This window comes from Cryptotermes secundus, unplaced genomic scaffold, assembly GCF_002891405.2.
Source record: "Cryptotermes secundus unplaced genomic scaffold, Csec_1.0 scaffold599, whole genome shotgun sequence".
NCBI lineage: Eukaryota > Metazoa > Arthropoda > Insecta > Blattodea > Kalotermitidae > Cryptotermes > Cryptotermes secundus.
Genome location: NW_019730109.1, coordinates 477682 through 498731, shown reverse-complemented (window position 1 = coordinate 498731; position 21050 = coordinate 477682). Strand labels below are relative to the sequence as shown.

The window sequence follows — 21050 nt, the reverse complement described above, 5'->3', positions numbered from 1 at the left end:
TCCTTTGGAGATATGAGGTTCTTTTACGTGCCGTAAAGCTACGACACGGGACCCACGGCTTTAAGTCCCTCCCGGAGGACTTGTTCCCTGAATTTTTCCGCCCTTAAAAATTCGACGACCTCCGCCGGGTATTTGAACCCGCGTACTACGAGTCATGAGGTGGGAACGTTACCTCTAGACTACGGAGGCCGCTATATCGCCTGTTACTGCATCTCTGAAGATATTCCACCGCAAGCATTCAAAATTTTCAGTTTGTATTTCGTTAAAAATTTCCAATACTGAGAAACGTGGCAACACAAGAGTAGATCTGCACTTTAAACCGTGCAACTATCAATCTTTGTATGATGAGCAATCTTTTTGGCAACGTTTTGGGTTTCATACAAAGTCGAGACTATAAGGCAAACCTACTCAATTTCATGATAGGAACCTCTGAACTTGACGCGAAATGATGTGTGAAGCCTTTTACGGAAAACTGTTAAAACTGTGGAACATACACCTATTTCGTGACGAAATTAGAGTGCTTTATCATCAAACAGGGTATGTTATGACACCAGGTAGGCTTACCTTATTGGATTGATATGGGCTAAATAATTAAATTCGTCCAATACTCAATGTACCGCCTAAACACAAAATTTAATCGAAATCCGTTCACGACCTCTCTGCAGTGCTACCGTTTGTATGTACATACTTCACATCAATTATTCCACATATGAGTCCTCCTTGAGAAGCTACCAGCAGCTCACCAGCCAAAAAAAAATCGTCGTCTTTTATGGAACCCAAAGAGTTATTATCGTGTTCTCAAAAGCCCGCTCATGATCGCTATCCAGAGGAAGACGACACCAGCCCACACTCTATCATATTAGTTCTTTAAAGTCCATTTTAATATTATCATCCCAACTACGCCTAAGCATCTGTGTAAGATTTCGCAGCACGGTTGTCCTTTACGGTGAGCTGATAGCCCCTCGCAAAACTCCAAGCTCGAAACCACTTCTTATCGATTGTTCGCGAGTGGGTATTTAATGTTCCCAGTTACCTTCCACGTCTGGATACCGTTTCCTCTGTCCGCAACCTGACGACGCGCCATGTTATTGTGACAATGGGCTTATTTAATGTGTTCAAATAAATACCACTTAAAATAAAATTAACATTGCCAGAGTTTCCTGCTGTATGTACTTCGAAATACGGACAGTTCACCTTGTCGATTTGGTTGTCGTAGCAACCAGATGACTCACCTGAGTCTGGCCAATCAATATCGCGAGCAAGCGGTGACGCACGACCCATCCTCCAAGGTCACGCGATATGCCACGTGGCAGGGGCACGACCCACGTGACCTAACTTTAACCCTGACCTATCTTAACATCACTTATTTGTCTTTCGATGCAGTCACATTAGAGAATCAACTTTCATTTTTTTTTACAATGAATATATACCTCTACTCTATTAGACACATGGACTCAACACCCTCGAAAGATACGACTAACAGAAAGGTCCGGTTGAAATTGATATGTTGTTTAAATAATTGACATTTTTTAACTAAAACATTTAATATTGGAAACAGTACAGGATTTTTTCAATTTGCCTTATCCTTCCAACCGCACTATGGCCCTGGGGTCGACTCAGCCTCTAACAGAAATGAGTACCAGGAATCTTCCTGGGGGTAAAGGGCGGCCGGCGCATAGGACTGACAACCTTACCGCCATCTATGAGCCGATTGTCTAGAGAAAATGTGGGAGCCTCAACATCTCACAATCCTATGGCCCTCCACGGCCTGTTACAGGGATAGCTTTACTTACTTATTTCAGCTTCATACCTACATATTTCAAAAAGTAAAAAACCACAAAAACTGGAAAATGCTCATAAATTACTATAAAAACCTGAGTCTAAATTAATACAAATTATCTACTTAAAGTAACGAAGCTTCTTGGGGACTCAACTCAGGAATGATTTAATTTTTTCAGCTGCCTTGCACACGTAACTCATAAATGCCGAATGCAACTAAACATACCACACATCGCACAACTCTTCAATTAATTATACAATCATATATAATGCACGTTTTGTGGATTTAGCCTTTTGGATCCTGAAGTTAATCTAAATAAATGTTGAAAGTCAGTTCCTAGCTCACTGAAATCCCTATGTCTCCATTATATAGACCAAAAGCTAATGACATTCAGTAAGAGAGAGGTTTATTTTGAGTATCGTATGAAATAAATGGTGTGCGGAAAAACACAGTGTTTAATTTAAACCAGAAGGTACATACAGTAACTACACTGTGCAGTAAAGAGTTATTACTGTGGTACGTGGCCTCACATATTGGCCACGACATATTGTTACCTGAAATATATCCAAATTTTCGAAACCCGCGCAAGTAGTACGAGTTGGACAACTTCTTTCTAAATTACACGGGGTGTTCTTGCGTAAATGGTATGGTCGACATATATTAACATGATAGTAAGGAAAAGGATTTCTTCAGAATATCTATTATCCACATACGTGTATTTCGATTTTTCGCTAAAGACACTATAATACTGTACAACATACATCTGAGTATTAGCCTACTTAGCCTATGTATTTTTACAAACAAAACAAAAGAATGTGAGATTTGAGGCTTTCACGGCGGTGACTATGAAGAAAGCAGTCTTCTGGGATTTGGCGCCATGTATATGTGATGTTAACCGGCCTGCTTTTACCGGTTCTCACGGTCTCTTCGCTTGCAGATTTCTTATATTTTTTCTTCTACCCTGAAGATGGAGGCGATGCGTTCCTCCGAAACGCCGGTTAACACCACATATACATGACGCCAAATCCCAGAAGACTGCTTTCTTCAAAACAAAAGAAGTAACACCAATGACAAGAAGTTTCTCATACGTCCTACTGTTTCTGAGTTTATTCCACGATACGGTTTTCAAAACACACAGGCTCCTAAACGCCCAATCGGAGAATGATCGTGGGTGGGACGAAAAACCTTTGGAAACAAACGGTTGTAGCCCTACTTTAGTTATCACATTTTCCCACAAGACTCTGGAAGAACACAAAAAAACCTCGTTAACTCCTGTCTCGGAACCGAGAATCGGATCTGAGACTGCCGAATACGAAGCCGGAGTGTTAACACTCTGTCAGTACACTGTGTAAGAGTAAAAGCAGCACCTTATTCTCCGGGTTTGGCTTAACATAATCCGTAAGTTATACGCTGTAGTCACTTAATAAACAGCTCAGTGTTCATGTCCGCGTTTCTGAAACTTCCACCAAGTTGGCGGCAGCACCAGACTACCGAGCAGGATACATTACGTAATTCTGGCAGTGAAAACACTTGTACAGAATTCCACGAAGCGCTCCTATAAATTAAAAAAACTGTATGACTGATGGTCTGTGACTGGGCATTATATGAATATTATTTATGCACACATAAATTACCTAAATTACCATGATGGAATTAATCTTTGGGATAGTCGTACCAAAAAAAAATATGAGAATCGGGGACAATTCGGAGTCCGAAAAGCATTATACGGCGAAAGACAAAACCGAAACATCAGATATCGGAAACAGCACAACTACATCAACACCATTCAACGGCAATGAAGAAAGAAATGCATAGGTCAGCGATAAATCTCACTCGAACCAGAATCACCGAACACAAACGCAACATCAATTTTTGAGAATACCCCATTCTAATCTAGCAAAACACTTTTGGAGTGAGGCCCACAGAATATAATGGGATTATGTACGAGGAATAAGACACTCGCTAGGAAACTGAAGGCGAATGCAATCATCACAACAGGACACGCAATCAGCCAAGCAGTCCTAGACATGAGCTTCGCATGGCTCCCAATACTACGAGATAGGAAGTAACCAGAGGCTTGGTTGGCTGATGAGCTGTTAATACTCTTACTTACTCCGGGAGCTGGGCCCTTCTTGAGAAGCCGCCAATTCTGCAGCTACTCAAGAATTTCCCAGCATTTTATGGAACCCGAAAGTTTATTACCGTGTTCACAATAGTCCTCCACTGAGTCAGATCAATCCAATCCATACCTTCCCACCCTATCTCTGTAAGATCCATTTTAATGTTGTCCGCCCATCGACGCCTTGGTCTTCCCAGTGGTTAATACTCTACCTATGATTATAGTGTGAACAATGCCTACATGTGACCTCTATATTTCTCTATGTACTACAACACTGAGAGGAACCCGTAAGTACGTACGCACAATAGAACACTATAGGTCGCAGTGCAAGGGCCGAGGAGGCCTACCCCTCATATATTCAACCCGTAAGTAGCACAAGAGGGCCTACATAAAAAAGAAGTCACATAATACTAGTACACAGTCCCATATGTGTACACAGTAATTTCCTTCAATAAACAATGGTGCAATTTGGAAGCAGGTACACATTTTCTTCTCTCTCCTCACATCGTCCCCACTCATCAAGGCAAATCGTTGCAGTATTTAGATAATTGGCCGAGCGGTCTAAGGCATGCACTGTCTTCGCTCGCTCGGAAGCTGGGATCGTGGATTCGAATCCCACTCAGGGCATGGATGTTTGTGTACAGGTAGAGGCCTTGCGACGAGCTGACCACACGCCCAAGGAGTCCTACCGTATGTCTAAGATCTAGTAAAACCGAAGTGAAACGAGAGTTTCATGGAGGTAGGTCTGGGCCCAAATGAGGGCTGTAGCACCAATGAAAAAACAAAAATTAGATAATTGGTCGGATTCTCGTGGAGTAACGTAGAACTGCAACAATATAACGGCCTCATGTTGCATACTTAAATTGCCAAAGCTGAGAAAAACTCGCTTCCATTTCAGAATTCTAAACGGTTTTGGACTAAACAATATAGGCATTTTCCATATTAAAAGAATAGGAATTATATGACATCTGTGCTGTTTTGAGACAGAAGCTTATCAATGAGAAGATATATTTCTCAGAGTTGTTACGTAAAATAAGCAGTCCGATCCATGGAAATACGACGATCGGCTCCATTATGTATCAGTTTTCTTGGAAAACTGTTTAACCACTGGACACCTGAAGATCATCTAAACAACATTTACAAACTGAACTCCCGTATCATAGAAAACACACCGAATCTCTGTCATAGAACCAAGTAGGTGATGCTGTTTCGGGATATATCTGTTTATTCAGAGAAATGGCATGGAATATAAAATCAGTCTGTGAGCAAAACGCGCAGTTATTTAAATGTTAAAGCATGTGGTACATATAATTAGCAATGTCATTTAAAGGGTTAATGCGTGCACAGAGCTCCCAACGAAGTTGACACGTCCTGCCCACGCAGCAAGAGCTGCTGGCATGCAATGAACATCATATCACAATACGTATACCAAAGGTCAAACTACGTTATCAAGACCGGAACAACAGTTTTTATAGTATAGTAGTTGTAATAGTTATGGGCCTTATTTTGCTGCAACCCCCCTGCAGTGTGCAATCCATTAGGTTGAAAAGATAATTTCTGGAACCCAGCATGCATTATACAGGCATACACTGCTACAAATTCAGCCAAGGGAACCAAGCATATAAATCGCTCGTCTGCGTTATCCGTAAGTTCCTGGGAGCCTACATACTTTGGAAACTTCAGCAGAGACCGGTTATTCAGAATAAAGTCCAACTCAGAGCACGAAGTTCACCTACATATTCAAAAACTTGATCCCTACGCAAAATCAAACACAATGTGTCTCCATCAGATACCAGTCGGTTAATGGTGCTTAGGAAAATAATCGTTATTTAAGATGAGATTCATACAAAACACACTGTGCAAAATTCATTGTCCCACATTTGAAGTAAGTGAAGCAGTATGCTTGTTTGTAAAGTTCGATGGAATAAATGGCAAAACTATTATTTCATGTGATACGTACTGTTAATGCCAAATGAAAATTCTGTAGGGTCACCTGTACACTTCAAAGTGACTGTATATCTGATTCTAAAACGTGATAAAGTCAGTTAAGTCCAGTACGGCCTGTACACTACTGTCTTCACATTATGAATTAAATATACTGTAGTCACCTGAGTTAGTCTAGCATGCGAACATCAAAGATTTGGACGAGTATACTGCCTCTGACTTCAGGGTTTCAAGAACCTAGAAAGCCACAATACAAATATCGCCTTACTGTAATCATTTGTTCATTCTTAACTCTAACATAAATTATGTAGGCATATCTTCATCAGTAGTTCATATTCAACTTGATACTTTGGCTATGAAGATAGTCATACGATGCTGATATCTATGCTATGAACCGTCACTCACTCACTCACTCATGGAGCTGAGCCCTTCTTGAGAAGCTGCCAAATTTGCAGCTACTCAAGAACTTCCAAGCATTTTATTGAACCCGAAGGTTCATCACCGTTTTCACAAGAGCCCTCCACTGGTCCCTATCTTGAGCCAGATCGATCGAATCCATACCATCCCATCCTATCTCTCTAAGATCCATTTTGATATTGTCCGTCCAACTATGTCTTGGTCTTACCAGAGGTTTCTTTCCTCCTGGCTTCCCCATCAATATCCTATATGAATTCCTCTTCTCCCCATTCTTACTACACGCCCTGCCCACCTCATTCTCCTTGACTTGATCATTCTAATCATACTTGGAGAAGAGTACAGGTTATGAAACTCATTGTGCGGCTTTCTCAAACCTCCTGTCACTGCATCTCTCTTCGGTCCAAATATTATCAACACCCTGTTTTCAAACAACCTCATTCTATGTTCCTCCCTTAATGTCAAAGAACAAGTTTCACACCCATACAGAACCACAGGCAAAATTATAGTTTTGTACATCCTAATTTTTGTTTTTAGACAGTAGACGAGAAGACAAAAGCTTCTGGACTGAATGGTGACAAGCATTACCCGAGTTCAATCTCTTAATTTCCTCCTGAATCAGGTTTTAATTTGTTATAGTAGTTCCCAAATATCTGAACTGTGCCACATTTTCAAAACATCTATTGCCTATCTCTATGTCACGATTTTGCCCTGAATTCTGGTGACGATAAAGCATCATATACTTAGTTTTCTTGATAATTACTTCTAGACCAACCTCAATTAAAGAGTCTGTGTTTTCCTTTATGGTGTCTATATTATATTATCACCCAGTAGATTCACATCATCTATACGTTTACGAATTACGTGGTCTTATTTAGGAGGCTACTACCGAGTAATTCGGTATATTCATACATATATTGCGCTCGTTGGCAAAAAAAAAAATTAGCACTGATGGCAATGGCTGCTACCTAAATGACGTAATATACTACATAATGAAAATGTGATCGAACACCACTCGAAGGGTACTCAATCACTGATCTGCTGCAGCTAAATAAGTGCCAACATCGCTAATCTTTTATTGCGAACATGTAGTTCAGCGGATATATATATATATATAAAGAAACCGGAAAGGATACAAGAAACAGCGAAAGCACAATTTAATTATGAATACCTTTGAAGACAAATTCACACACAAGACTAAGATGATAAGGACACTTTTAAGAATGAACGAAGGAAGAACCAAGAAAAAGGCTTTGAACACGAAAGTAGAATAAAATTGCGACGAGGAAGACTAAGGTCAAGGTCACGATGGAAATAGGTTATAAAAGATGCCACCCACAAGGAATCAAAAACCTGGAAATAAACTGAGGGGGAAGGGCCCCGAGAAGACACAGCTACATGAAGAGACTCAGTTGTTCGATGGCCCATGTAACCAACACTGAAAAAGTCCGAGGAAAAAGAACAAACAGGACACGTCCAATCTATGACATTTCTTGAAACGTGTACGCCTATTTATCGGTATTACGTCAACAATACTGTTCAAAAGCACACCTGGATTAAAGAACTTCCAGCTGCCTCCGAGAGTTTTGCCTAGTGAGGGGGTTATAAAATAGTAAAGAATACATACGTAGTTATCCACCAAATTTCTTTTTCAAGTAAAGCAGCACCATCACTGTGCGTGATTATCGTATCGTGAACTTTATCATAAGCAAGTTAAACTGCAAGCTACTTCCTCAATATTTTGGTAAAACTTGCAACCAACGATGGATAGGAATCATAGATTTCCATCAAATATACTGTTACGACGAACTTTCTACATTCAGATAATAGTAAAACATCTCAGATGAAATATTTGTAAACAATCACATTTTGATTCATTCTAACATATAAATCAGATGCGTATGTTGGACCTCTGGACAGAACATTAAAACATAGTACAACAGGGGCCTGTTGTAACATAATACAACAGCGTAATATACTAACCTTCTTTAGGATTTAATTCGATTAGCCTTGTCTTTATATTCTGATATGTGACCTGCTAGTCCATTTTCAAAGCAGAAGAATGCTCTTCTATTCCGAAGGTGGAGGCTGCAGTTACCACCCCCCCACCCCCATACGCATCTGCCATACTACGAGAAGTCACATCCCAGAAGACCATGACATGAGAATGAAGCAAGCATTGGGCCTGCTGAACCTTAAATCACAAAAAGTACAGTTCCTTGATGGTGGAAGATTATTTAATTTAGGTTATGAGTATTAGCCAGTCGTCCAATTGACCCATAATATACGAGAACTGGAACTATCGCTAGCGCTGTATGCGAGGAACTGTAGAACACGCTTAATTTCGCGGTGAATTTAGGGTGCCGCATGACGAATTAGGGTTTGTTACCACACAGGATAGATTTACTTTGAAGCCTGTCATGTCAAAAATAATAAAAATCTCATCTCTCTCTTGAAGTAGAAAAAACACTGCATCAGGTGAACAAAATAATGGAAATACTAAGAAACTGAGGAAAAGAACTTGTGTTGGCAACACTGAATGTTCTTCAGTTTGTTTACATTCCGTAGTGCTCATGTCAGTGTACTATCAGTTGTGTCGACCGTCCTCGTGAACGAATCGGAAAATGGAAGACCTGTCTGATTTTGGAAAGGACATCGTAGGTGCGGGTTTAGCTGGAGCATCTGTGATAAAAACTGCCGCATTATTGTGTGTATCGAGAGCGATAGTTTCTAAGGCTATGTCGGCGGTATAAATGAATCGTGGGAAGACAACACCAGCGAAGAGGAACAGTGAGCGAAAATCAACATTGAAAGAAAGATTTTGTATACTGAGAAGGACTGGCTCAAAAAATCATACAACTGCGGCAGCACAGGCGACAGCAGAACTGGATATTCATCTCGAAAACACTGTTTCCACAAAAATCGTCCGACGCGAGCTTCTCAAATCCAACATCTACGGTAGGGCTGCAACTGATAAACCTCTGATTACTGAAAGTAATGCACACATGGGTAAACGATGGTGTCAGGACCATAAAACCTGGATATCAAACAACTGGAAACGTGCGCGTGATATGGTCAGACGAGTCGTCTTTCACGCTGTCCCCTACATCATGAAGACTTTACGTTTGGAGAACACCCAAGAAAGCCTACAACCCGGAATGCCTGGTTACAACGGTGAAATACGTGGGAAATTGTCATGAACTGCGGTGCAATATCGTGGTACAGTATTATGGTGATCCCATTATTACCCTTCATGGCCGAACTACTGCGAGGGAGTACGTGAACACGTTGGGTAATTAGGTGCATCCCATGATCCAGAAGTTATTTTCGAAGGATTCATTTCCCAAGACAACAATGCCGCCATTCACACAGCTGGAACTGTTCAGTCATGGCTGAAGAGCATGATGGTGAACTTCAAACAGTCACCATATTTGAACATCACTGATCCACTCGGGTCAGTTTCGGAGACCGAGTGAGGAACAGACTCCCACCTTCAACATCTCTGAAGCAACTTGAAGATGTTCTTCAAAACGTTTGGTATGAAATTCCGCTACAGACTGTTCAAAAATATGTACGAGTCCTTCCAAAGACGGACTGCAACTATACTGAAGGCAAAAGTACCTGTAGTGTTTCCATTATTTTGGCCAACCCCTGTATGTGTATTTGGGGTTCTTTATGCATATGGGCATTATACAGAAACCTGCATATAAATCTGTTTTTCCAAAGATGTCTTTCTGGAGAATCCTATATTTGGATATACAGTAACATTAGCCAAACTGAAACTTGTGTCTTAAATTTTCTATTTTGTTGACTAAAGCGCGAAAGGCAGTCACACAGAACCCGAAAGTGTGTTCAGAATCAGTCCTAGACTGTGGCATCATTGAAGGCAAAAAATGATTCAACCCATATTAATAAATAAATGTGTACAGTATCTGTAGTGTTTCCATAATTTTGTTCAACCCCTGTAGATCATTTGACTACTACTCCATTCATTATAACGCCTCTCGGATTCGATACTATGCAAATAACTTCCCAATATGACATATAATTGTCCGAAAGTCCAAAAACGTTAATTATAGCAAATATTTCTTAGGCAATAAACGATGGGTAACATAAAAGTTTTAGAATTAATTTACTGTCGTCACACAATCATCATCTTACGTTCAAATATTCTTATTATGATCAATGTTTTAAAGGATAATTTGAGGGGGACAAATAACAGAGACTGTGAATGTGTGAATCTCGTTAAGTAAAAACGACGTGGCAAATACACGGCTTCTAACGACGTAACAATAAATCATACCAATTAGCAACACATTAAGGCAAAAGTGACTCCACAAATACACAAGGAACATAAAACGGACTCTTTCAATGTTATGTTATTTTCAGCAATAGTTCAAATAGCGTCAATCACCATGGTATTATATCAGACAATTTACGTTGTACAGATTTAGAAGTCGTTAATGTAATGTGTGAAATTTCACTTAGGTTACACATTTGTGTAACACACGTTACACACAAGAAGACATTGGTTTGAGAACGATATATCTCGTTCACATCACGTGGCTACTTAATATTCAATACACCTCGCATTATTAAAAGCCTGTGAACCTCTTTGGTCTAGTGGTCAGAGATTCTGGTTACAGATCCCGAGGTCCGGGTTTGATTCCTGGCGCTACCAGATTTTCTGAGAAGTAGTGGGTCTGGAACGGGGTCCACTCAGCCTCGTGAGGATAATTGAGGAGCCATTTCAAGGAAATAGTGGCTCTGGTCTAGAAAACCGAAATTAACAGCCCTGGGGATTCGTTGCGCTGTTCATGCGACACGCTCTATCCGCTAAAGTTGTCACTAACTTCGCCGACAAGAGGCGGTCGCTCGGCCGTTATAGTTCGCTTGCGGACTAGAACAAGAGTTTTTTGTTTTGTTTTGTGAACAGATGTGAAGAACTTGCAAGATAAAGACGTCTGATCTTACCTTCGAGAAAGAAGCTGTCCAGAGTGAAAGACACAGCAAAAACCTGAAAAACAAACAGTCACATTTTATTAAAGTTACGTAAGTTTTAGTGTATACTTGAAAGGCTTTGTTACCACCAACATAAATCAATTATCCTGGTTAATATGGTCTTTCGTTATCATATGCACACACAGAATAGCACAGCCACAACTAAAAAAAACTCAAATTTTACATGGACAGCAATGTGAAGTTCTGTATTTAGCCACCTACAGATGCGGCCTTACGGAGTTCAACTATATAATACTGTCACTATTTAAGGGTGACTATAGACAGGGTAGGCCAGTTATAACAAATGAACTATGGAAACAGTCAAATGAAATAAAAATAACTGAACATATAACTAGACGTAAATGGAACTTGATCGGCCATACTCTTCGAAAGAAAAATGGAATCGTGGAGGCTATGAGGTGGAACACACAAAGACAAAGGAAAGGAGGAAGGCCAAAGAGATGGCAGACGAGAGGAAACCTTGGCTGCTGGGAAGACACGAGGAGAAATTTAACAACTCAGCAAAACCGTGTGAGATGGCGACATGTTCTTAATGCCCTATGCTCCAGTGAGAGCTAAAGGACGATGACGATGATGATGATGGTCAGGGTAAAAAAAGGAGCAAAGTTATCCCTGTGTTTAACTAATTAAGGACTAGGTCATGAAGGCATATGGGAAATGGATGTATAGATCCACGTTTTCTTGACCTCGGCACTAGCTGGAGGTGAGTGGTCACCTTCACGACCCAGCCGCTTTACCCCTGGGGAAAGAGCCCCCGGTACCCACTGGATAGGAGGTTGGGTTGACCCCAGCCGGTCTGGACGATTTGGAGAGGAGAAAATTCTTGACTCTACCGGGACTCGAACTCCGACCCCTCAGTCGTCCAGCCCGTAGTCAGTCGCTATACCAACTGAACTATCCCGGCCAACAGACCGGGTGTGGATTGGGTACTGGGTTCATTGACCACTTGCATACACCCCTCGTAACTACATCTTACAGACCACTGACACACACACACACACTAGCGCCCTCAGTCTGTTACAGTCTCCACCAGCCGTTTCCTGGCAACAGATTTAACACAGAGGAGATTCGTCGGCTTCCCGCGCTCAGGTCCTCTTGTCACAGCCGCCCGTGGAAACTCATATCAACTGACCTGTAGAGCGCAATCTCTTCTCAGCCTCTCTTACACAGCTCGACTCAATTGCCAACCCTCAACTGAACTTTCTCATTTGCCAACCAACAAATTTACCTCACTTCACTTCACTTCATTCAACTACACTGCACTCAGACATAGTCAAAGTCACACTGCGACTGTCAGTAAGTCTTGGTGTCAGTTACGGTCTTGTATTCGTGAGGCGCCCTCTCTTGACGAGAGGTCAGATGTCTTTTGAATATGCTGCTGGCCCTTGCCAGCGCAGTCTTTCTCGGGTCCGAGTCCCAATTTTACTGCATCAGATTTGAGACTTCCCTTTTCATCGCCTCCTAGGACTCGCAGGGTCACTGTGGAGGTATTCGATCCCGCCTCCACATGAGGGTGCACTCAGCCGGCCTGGGATCCTCGCTATATAGTCTTAAGGCGGACCCAACACAAACACCGCCTCCAACAGTCGTTCTATTGTTGTTATGGGCGGCTGCCTAGCAATAGTTCGGATAGTGTTGATATGTTTACCGGCTGTTACCAAGCAACGAATGTTCCTTCTCGTGATCGTTGCATAACGGTACTACACGTTACAGTATTTAAAAATTCAATTCAATTTCAAACAGGACACTGTCTTCATTACAAAGACTGATCAGTTAAGCTTTTTATGGACTTTATCGCTATCTAAACAATATCACCTTCTGTGATGAGACGCCGTGTAGTCTGGCAGAATTTCAACGTCTTAAAAGAACATACTACCTCCATCTTCAGGATCGGAAAGTAAACCAAGCAAGTACTGAAGCAACAGGCAACAAGCAGAGCTGCCTGCTTCATACAGGTTTCATGTTTGGCTCACACTTTAACCCTGAAGATGGAGACGATATATTTTTCCGAAATATCTGTTCACTATTACCGGAATACACGGTGACATATGCTAGAAGATACAACTGTGTCAGATTTACTACAGTTACAAGTTATAACAAGCTACAAATATTTTGTGCCCAAAAAACATATGCTGTATTGAGAACAGAAGGCGTCTCTATTTGTGTCCATCTCCGAATCAAATTTCACATGCCTAGATAAAATGGTTCAATAGTTACTGCCATCAAACCGAAAGCAAAACTGAGATTTAATTTGACCGCCCCGTTACTGTTTCATACTCTTAACGAGAAAGGCAGTGAGCGCAAACAATTGCTTACTTCCTATGACAGTCTAATAACTATATATTCCCGCCGACAAATGTTACATTGCTTACCTCCATGGCGCAGCATAGTGCTTACTTCATGCATTAAGCAAATGATAAATACAAGTCTGTGGTCACAGATCGCTTTAGCACTAAAAAACTGGCTACACTCGTGTAAGTACGAAACCATATACGATTTCCTTCAAATCACTGACTTGAAACACTGCCTAGTAACCGTCAATACACTAATCCTGCCACTCATGTCCTCTCAACTTGCACTGTGTACTATTTAACGTCGCATGCGAGTGGGTTGCACTTCTGCTTCTTGCTCGAAAGATCCCGCGTTTAAATCTGGCTCCTGGACCGTCAATCCTGACTGATTTTCTTCAGTCCTTCAAGCTAAATGTCATGATAATGCCTCAAATTAGGTCACATCCGCTTCTTTAAACACTTTTCAATTCGCTACTTCCCAATCATCTTATCGTTGAAGGCTATATAGTCTGTGCTGACAGCGTCAATAAATAAGCGAACACATAATTTGTTGCATATACAGCAGGCAAGTGCCGCGCATGAACAAAACTCGCCTCTTTATGTCACCTCAAGGGTAAAATCTGTCCCCATCTTGATTCAAGTAATTACAATAAAATATGTCAGAATAACAAATACCTGTGCCTTCGAATTTTTAAGAAACTGTTTGACCGCTTTTCTTAAAGGTAACATTGAAGTTAATCAGTACATATCGATTTGCCTCTAACAAAAATTTAATATTTAACATAATGGAAGCGTACATGCCACAAACTGCACGGTCTGATTATACAGGTACACAATCAGTTAATTCCCTGGACCATTAATTTCATTTAAATAATATGAATTTTTAAGAACTCAATTCCTGCTACTTCATCGCCATTAAAATGATCAATCGGTTAATGCTGTTTAAGAAAAAAATCGATGTCTGTTTATTGTAAATAAACTGAGTTCACAAAATGCAGAGTTTTTAACGTCAAAGTACGGGGTAGGAGACCACTGGACTTTAAGCAGTTAGTCTCCATCTCTTCAAGTTAAGTGACATTTCCAAAAATATAATTTCAAGGTCACAATTTGTTAGTAATTTACAATATCAACTGCCTTCAAAGCGACAGCGCGACTTATTCTGAAGTGGAGATACTGGTTAATGTTCTGGTTCTTCTATAGAAAGTAGCCGTAGAACACTACTACTGCTTCGTATTCGGGATCATATGAGTCTAATTTCGACACAAACACCAGATATCCTGACCAAAGGTTCTTCAATGTTCTGCTCAATCCCTACAAGCAACTTCTGTGTCGTACTTGAAACCAGGTCGCGGATATCTTCTTCCACGTACTTTACAATCCATTATTTACTAATCATTTCTTTATCCGATGACATGTAGAGTCATCAAGTAACTAAAATTTACTCACCTCTGAAACTTACTGCAGCAACTCGACGACAGTAACTAAAAATATATTCTACCTACAACCCCAGACGGACTATCCCATTAGGCCAACAGTTATCATGGTTCGATCATTCTCTGTAGGAATGTCCTCCTCCTGTACCCTTATGTCGTACATAAAATTAGAGTGAGACAGACTACAATTATGTTTCTGCGACTAGGGGTGGAAGTCGGGCTTGAGAGTCGAGCGGGGGGTCAATAACCCTTCACCACAGAAGGAGGAGCATGTTACGAAATGTTACACAGCGCTTCGGACTTCATTTCCAGGTTCTTGTGACCACAGTAATGAAACTTGCAGTTCAACAATAAAAGGATATGAATTTCATGACTAGGTGAGGAACTATCAGTTTCTCAAAGAAACCCCATTATCAGCCAGCAATAAGCGGCGATCAAACCGTGTACAGTTTATACTGAACGGCATGGTCTAGATTTTACGCTCTATACTAGTCTTTGGCGGGTGCTGGGTTCTAAACTCGGGGAGGACAAAAGTTATCCTCAGTCTATTCAAGGAATTGCTGGAATAACTGCTCGATTAGACTACGACCATTCCCTTTCAAATCCTTTCCAATTCACCAGACAGCGCACCATCCGACGCTATACAGTCTCGATATTGAGAGCGTCATTAAAAAACCTAAGGACAAAAATCTACGAATACAGTTTACGTCATATCGGGGTGAAATGCTTTCTGAAACAATTCCACTCTCACAAATAAGTCGAATTCAAGAACCCAAATACAACAAAGTCCAATAGTTGGATAGGGAAAATTATATCTACATTACCATATGCTTTCTTTTTTGCCTCTTCCACGCAAGAACTGAGTTTCAACGTCGTCATATACCGCAAAATTAAAATTAAAATCCAAGGGTACTCATTTAACAGACACACCTGGAAAAGATACTCTTGAAAGGATTCTGACGATGGCGTATACTGTACTTCTTTTGGCTTGTTTTGGACTTCATCCATCGTCTGGTATGTAAAAGACAAAAGACCACGACGTTTCGGAGATTGGATCTGTCTCCGTCTTCAGGTGGGTGGGGAAGGATGAACCTACTCAGTTGGGCCCGTTAGAAAGAGCTAGTCTCAATAACTGTCCAGTGATGGAGACAAATCCAGAAGAGTAGAGGTGCTCCTTATTAAGTCGCGAGAAATGCCCTCCTGCGAAGCAGGCTCTACCAGCAAAATTGAACTTTCTACCTCCAAAAGAGAGCCCTGGATGCATTCCATGGTGACAGCATGGAGTGTAGCAGATGGGAGTAAGGTCAAAATCTGGCCGCGCTTAGTCGCTGGTTTCCCACCCCGGCGGCCAGGGTTCGATATGGGTCTCGTCAAGTGGGAATTGTGCCGGACAAAGTGGCGCTGGGGCAGATTTCCTCCGAGTACTTCGGTTTCCCCTGCCAATCTTCATTCCACCAATTGCTCCACAATCACCCTTACCTATGATCTGGGGCTGGTACAATAGGCCAGAAGTGGCCGCAGTACAAGGGACTTAGTCCCACCCCACTAGCAATAAAAAAAAAATACTGTCATACTTGGGCACGTGAAAGTTATTCAGCTGGCCATGAAATCCCTTGCTTTCAAGGAACATGAACAGTCATCACGGTTCTCACAAATCCCTAGGCACTGGCCGCTACTTGAGCCAGCTGAACGTAGTACAATTTCCGAAAACTGCGATATTCTGGGATGTGATGCCGAGTAGTCTAGTAGATGGATGCCAACGTTTCTGGGGGACATATATCTTCGGAACTGAATGGTTTCAATCAACCATGAATACGGAAGTAGTTCCTCCGAAACACTGGTAGCCATTTTCAGACTCCATAATGCCATGTCCAAGAAGATCGCAGTCTTAATATTCAAAGCCGTGAGAACCTCAAATCATATGCAGCACCAATTTTCTACCATAGGTTCTGCAGGAAAGCGCAATAGTACCCTCCTATCCATACTCATGTGAACTATTCCGTTGACACTTCAACCCAAAATGTGTACGCAACCCTCACTTCTCGCTCGTATTAATACGACTACTGCCTCCTAAAGAATTCAGAAAGCAGATCTATAACCCCCTAACCCTTTAGGCATAAGCTGAGTGACTTCTGCCTGGAAAGCAATGGTCTGATACTACAGGGTGCATCGTATAGAACCGGCCCGATGAATTTGCTAATAATTCCGAAGGTGATGCATACAACCGCTCACAGTTACGACATAATAATCCGTGGGCCGTGCTGAGTCGAATGGTGTGCTCATGATCCTGCAAGTGGCAGCCCTTATGCTGCAAGGTCAAGGACAATCCCGGAACGTGTCTGCAGTGCACAGGCGACAGTCATGGAGTTCACTGTTGAACAGCGACTGTTTCTAGTGCCTACTCGAAAACGGCGGACACTTTCAATACCTGCTCTGATGACGGCACACAATCCAAGATAAGATATGTGTAAATTACTTTAATATCTATACGGTATATTTTATATTACAGCTTATTTCGTCGGGCCGGTTCTATATGAATCACCCTGTATAAGAACAACCTGTTATAATATTTTAAAATGTCTTAATTTTGCTCACACGCTGTACTTCATGGGTATTATGAGTCTCACAATAAACCGTTATTACTTTCCTAAACAATATAAACTGGGTGATACTTGTAATCAAGAAGCAGTGTGCTTTCTGTAGGGTAGCAAGTGAATTCTTACACGTTTCTAAGACAATTTCATACTTTAAGGGGCTTATGAAGGCAAAGCAAGGGCCGACAAATTTCAGGTCAGAGGAATATGAGAAGTTTGGAAAAGTATGGGCCCATTGCTGGTAGATCTCGATCACGTTCCGATACAATGTGCAGCAGAACTGCTATGAACACGAGACAGCTAAGTATAAACATTTCATGTGTTCACTTCTTCAAAAACAAAGTTCCATATTAGATGCAAAATTCTCTATACTATTATTAACATCATTATCCTCATCACTGTTCTTATTCTATGAAGATGTCTTTCCAGAACTTGTCAAGTTCACAGAGTGCATATTCGGTGTAATTGTGATTTGTCCTCCAAGGGATATGACGTGCAGGGGTGGATTAATTGAAGAGATACCTTTAGAAACTGATGTTAGGGATGTAAACTGTCATATGTTTTGCGCTGAATTTTCAGCGGGGTTTTTAATTATGAGTTATGGACCTTTTATACAGACACGTTCATGTTTTACCAGGTTTAGAAACGACGCGGATATGATTCTTCTAGTAACCCTTCAAAGTAAATGAGTAGTTATAAGTACTACATGCTTTAACATTAAAACATGCATTTTCCCAAGGATTCTTTTATTTTTCGTATAATTATGAGAATAAAGAGCGTCCATTGTCCTAAACAGCATTACCGACTAGTGTGTCATTGAAGCGCAGTGTACTTCATGATGTAAGAACTGACGTTTCACACATTTATGAAACATTCGTGTTTCACAACGAACTAAAACAAGATGGACTGTTTCAAAACTGAGCTGTTCATATCATTCTAATAAACCATATATAAAATATCTATTAATAAAGCAGTCTTCTGGGATGTGGTGCCGCGTAGATATTGTGTTAACCGACGTTTCAGAGGAACGTATCGCCTCTATCTTCAGGGCAGAAGAAAAAATAAGAAAATCTGCAAACGAAGAATCAGCGTGAGCAGGTGGTTCTTCGCTTGCGGATTTTCTTTTTCCTTCTACCCCGAAGATGGAGGCGATACGTTCCTCCGAAACGTCTGTTAACACTATCTACACGGCGCTACATCCCAGAAAACTGCTTTCTTCATAGTCACCGCCGTGAAAATCTCAAATCTTATAAAATATCTATTGCTTGCAAAAACCATAAATCAATTAATTTCTTCATGTATCGAACACGCGTATAAAAATGTAAGTTTTCAGTTTCCTGCTTGGTAACACGGGCGTAACAGAACATCCAAAGATACGGAATGTACTCCGTGCTCTTGCCCATGTGTTGAACTGTTCGAGGGATGTTCGGCAGAGATTTGGATGCAATTAAAATCCCATTCTTATTTTCTCAGTTGTACCTTTTTTAGCATTAGTCCTTGCCAAAAAGAGGATAGGGCGAAATCTGCTCAAGGAATGCCTGAAATCAGACTCTCTGTTAAACAAAGACTCGAGAGTTCCGTGCTGAAAACACACAACTTATAAGCATGTTATCAGTTATTGGTTTAATGAAACTTACTGATTTTCCAAGTTAAAGATGAGCTATCTCCTCGGGTACACTATCACTTCTTCTCCCAGTCACTTAATAAGGTTGCAGTTCACGCATATCGACGAAAAAAAAAGTTTATTCAAATGTTATGATGGTCCAAAAATGGAAAGTAAATGTAATGTACAACGTAGGAAAAAGTCACTTTCCAAAATAAAACTCAAGATAGTACCGGTTAGAAACAATATATATGCATAAAAGAAGGTAAAACTTCGATGTATGCAGGTGATCTGTTCGCAGGCTCACTACCAAATAAAATGTTGGGGAAAGCAGTCAAAGTTGGATACAGAATCACTAGAACATGTCCCTCTCACACGCCCCGTCCCCGGTCTAGGAACCCTGTTTAAATACCAGCGAGAATGTTGATTCCTAATCAGAAGATGTACTGATATGAGAGTCGTAACGGAAATTCAAATTCTCTTTTAAAGCCTATGCGGGTTCTTCACAGCAAAAGGGAAGTGTTAATTAAACAGAACCTGTTATAAAAATTTAATAGCAACAATTGTTTTAAAATGCAGAACAGCTGATACAAACGCCATCACTTTTTGAAAAGTCGCAAACAGTACGAAGGGGGGATCGTTCGCATTATTAGGCGCCACGCTGCGTTGACACACATCTCAAGACGCATCACGAACCCAAAGTCAAGCGATTCAGTTTAAATTTCAAGTTACAAGTAAGTTTCTGAAGTTGGATACTCTGCAAAGTGGCAACGCTGGCAAGGTCGTAATTAGTACTGGAGGCGCCTCAGATTCCCGGCGCCCTCCACCTTGTCACCTGTTAGTAATGTAGCCTACACTCGCAACGATCTGTAAAATATGTTAATAGTTAACTCCTATTCAATTAATCATAACGGACGAAACAGAAAACAGACTGAATTCGATGTAAGTTTTGAGGTTTTCACGGCGATGACTATGAAGAAAGTCGTCTTCTGAGTTTACGCGCCGTGTATTCTTCGTTTTGGCCGACGTTTCGGAGGAACGTATCGCCTCCATCTTCATAGCAGGTGAATGGCTTGGAATGCAGAGAGCAGTACCTGAGTTACACTCACTCAGCTACTGCTCTCTGCATTCCAAGCCATTCACCTGCTATGAAGATGGAGGCGATACGTTCCTCCGAAACGTCGGCCAAAACGAAGAATACACGGCGCGTAAACCCAGAAGACGACTTTCTTCAGACTGAATTCGAATTCATAAATTTGATGTACTACATTACGAGTGGAAACGTGCAACGGGTTGAAAAAGACGGCGCATCGTACCAAATCCTTTAAGGTATTATAATAATAACTATAAGCAACTAATGTCTTCCGGGATATAACGCCGTGTAGTCCGTTGAAAGTCATCCAAAGTTCCGTAGGAACATATCGCCTCCATCATCTTCAGGGTCAAATAAGCCGAGCAAGATACCAGCGTGAAAGCTGGTGGCAATTACTTAAAATTGGAAACGGTTAGGAGGGAAGAAGGGTGATGCACTGTAACTAAGGCCCTGATATAATTCATACGCAACATCCAATGCTTATCTCAGTTCATGGACTTGGTCAAATTCACTGCGCATTCTGTTAAGAGGGACCAGGTCTAGAATCATGGACAGTATTTAGAATGAAATTACATTCCTTGCTTATTATTGCCTTCTGCCTGCTAGGCTAGTACCAGTGTTATGAAGGAACATACTGCCTGCATCTACCCTAAAGTTAGAGGAAATAGGCTGCTCCGAAATGTTGGTGATTACATACCAGATCACAATGCCACAACCCAGAACACAATATGAAACATCAAATATATCCTATATCCTC

General features: G+C 41.1%; 1 protein-coding gene across 4 annotated transcripts in view; it reads right to left on the bottom strand.

The window, feature by feature from the left end:
- The window catches only part of LOC111866173 (myocyte-specific enhancer factor 2), a 208281-nt gene that overhangs the window by 134718 nt on the left and 52513 nt on the right, over positions 1-21050 (bottom strand). For all 4 annotated transcript variants that reach the window (XM_023854855.2, XM_023854856.2, XM_023854854.2 and 1 more), the window contains one exon: positions 11232-11274. The gene's annotated coding sequence lies outside the window, so the exon portion shown is untranslated. The remainder of the gene's footprint in view (positions 1-11231; positions 11275-21050) is intronic.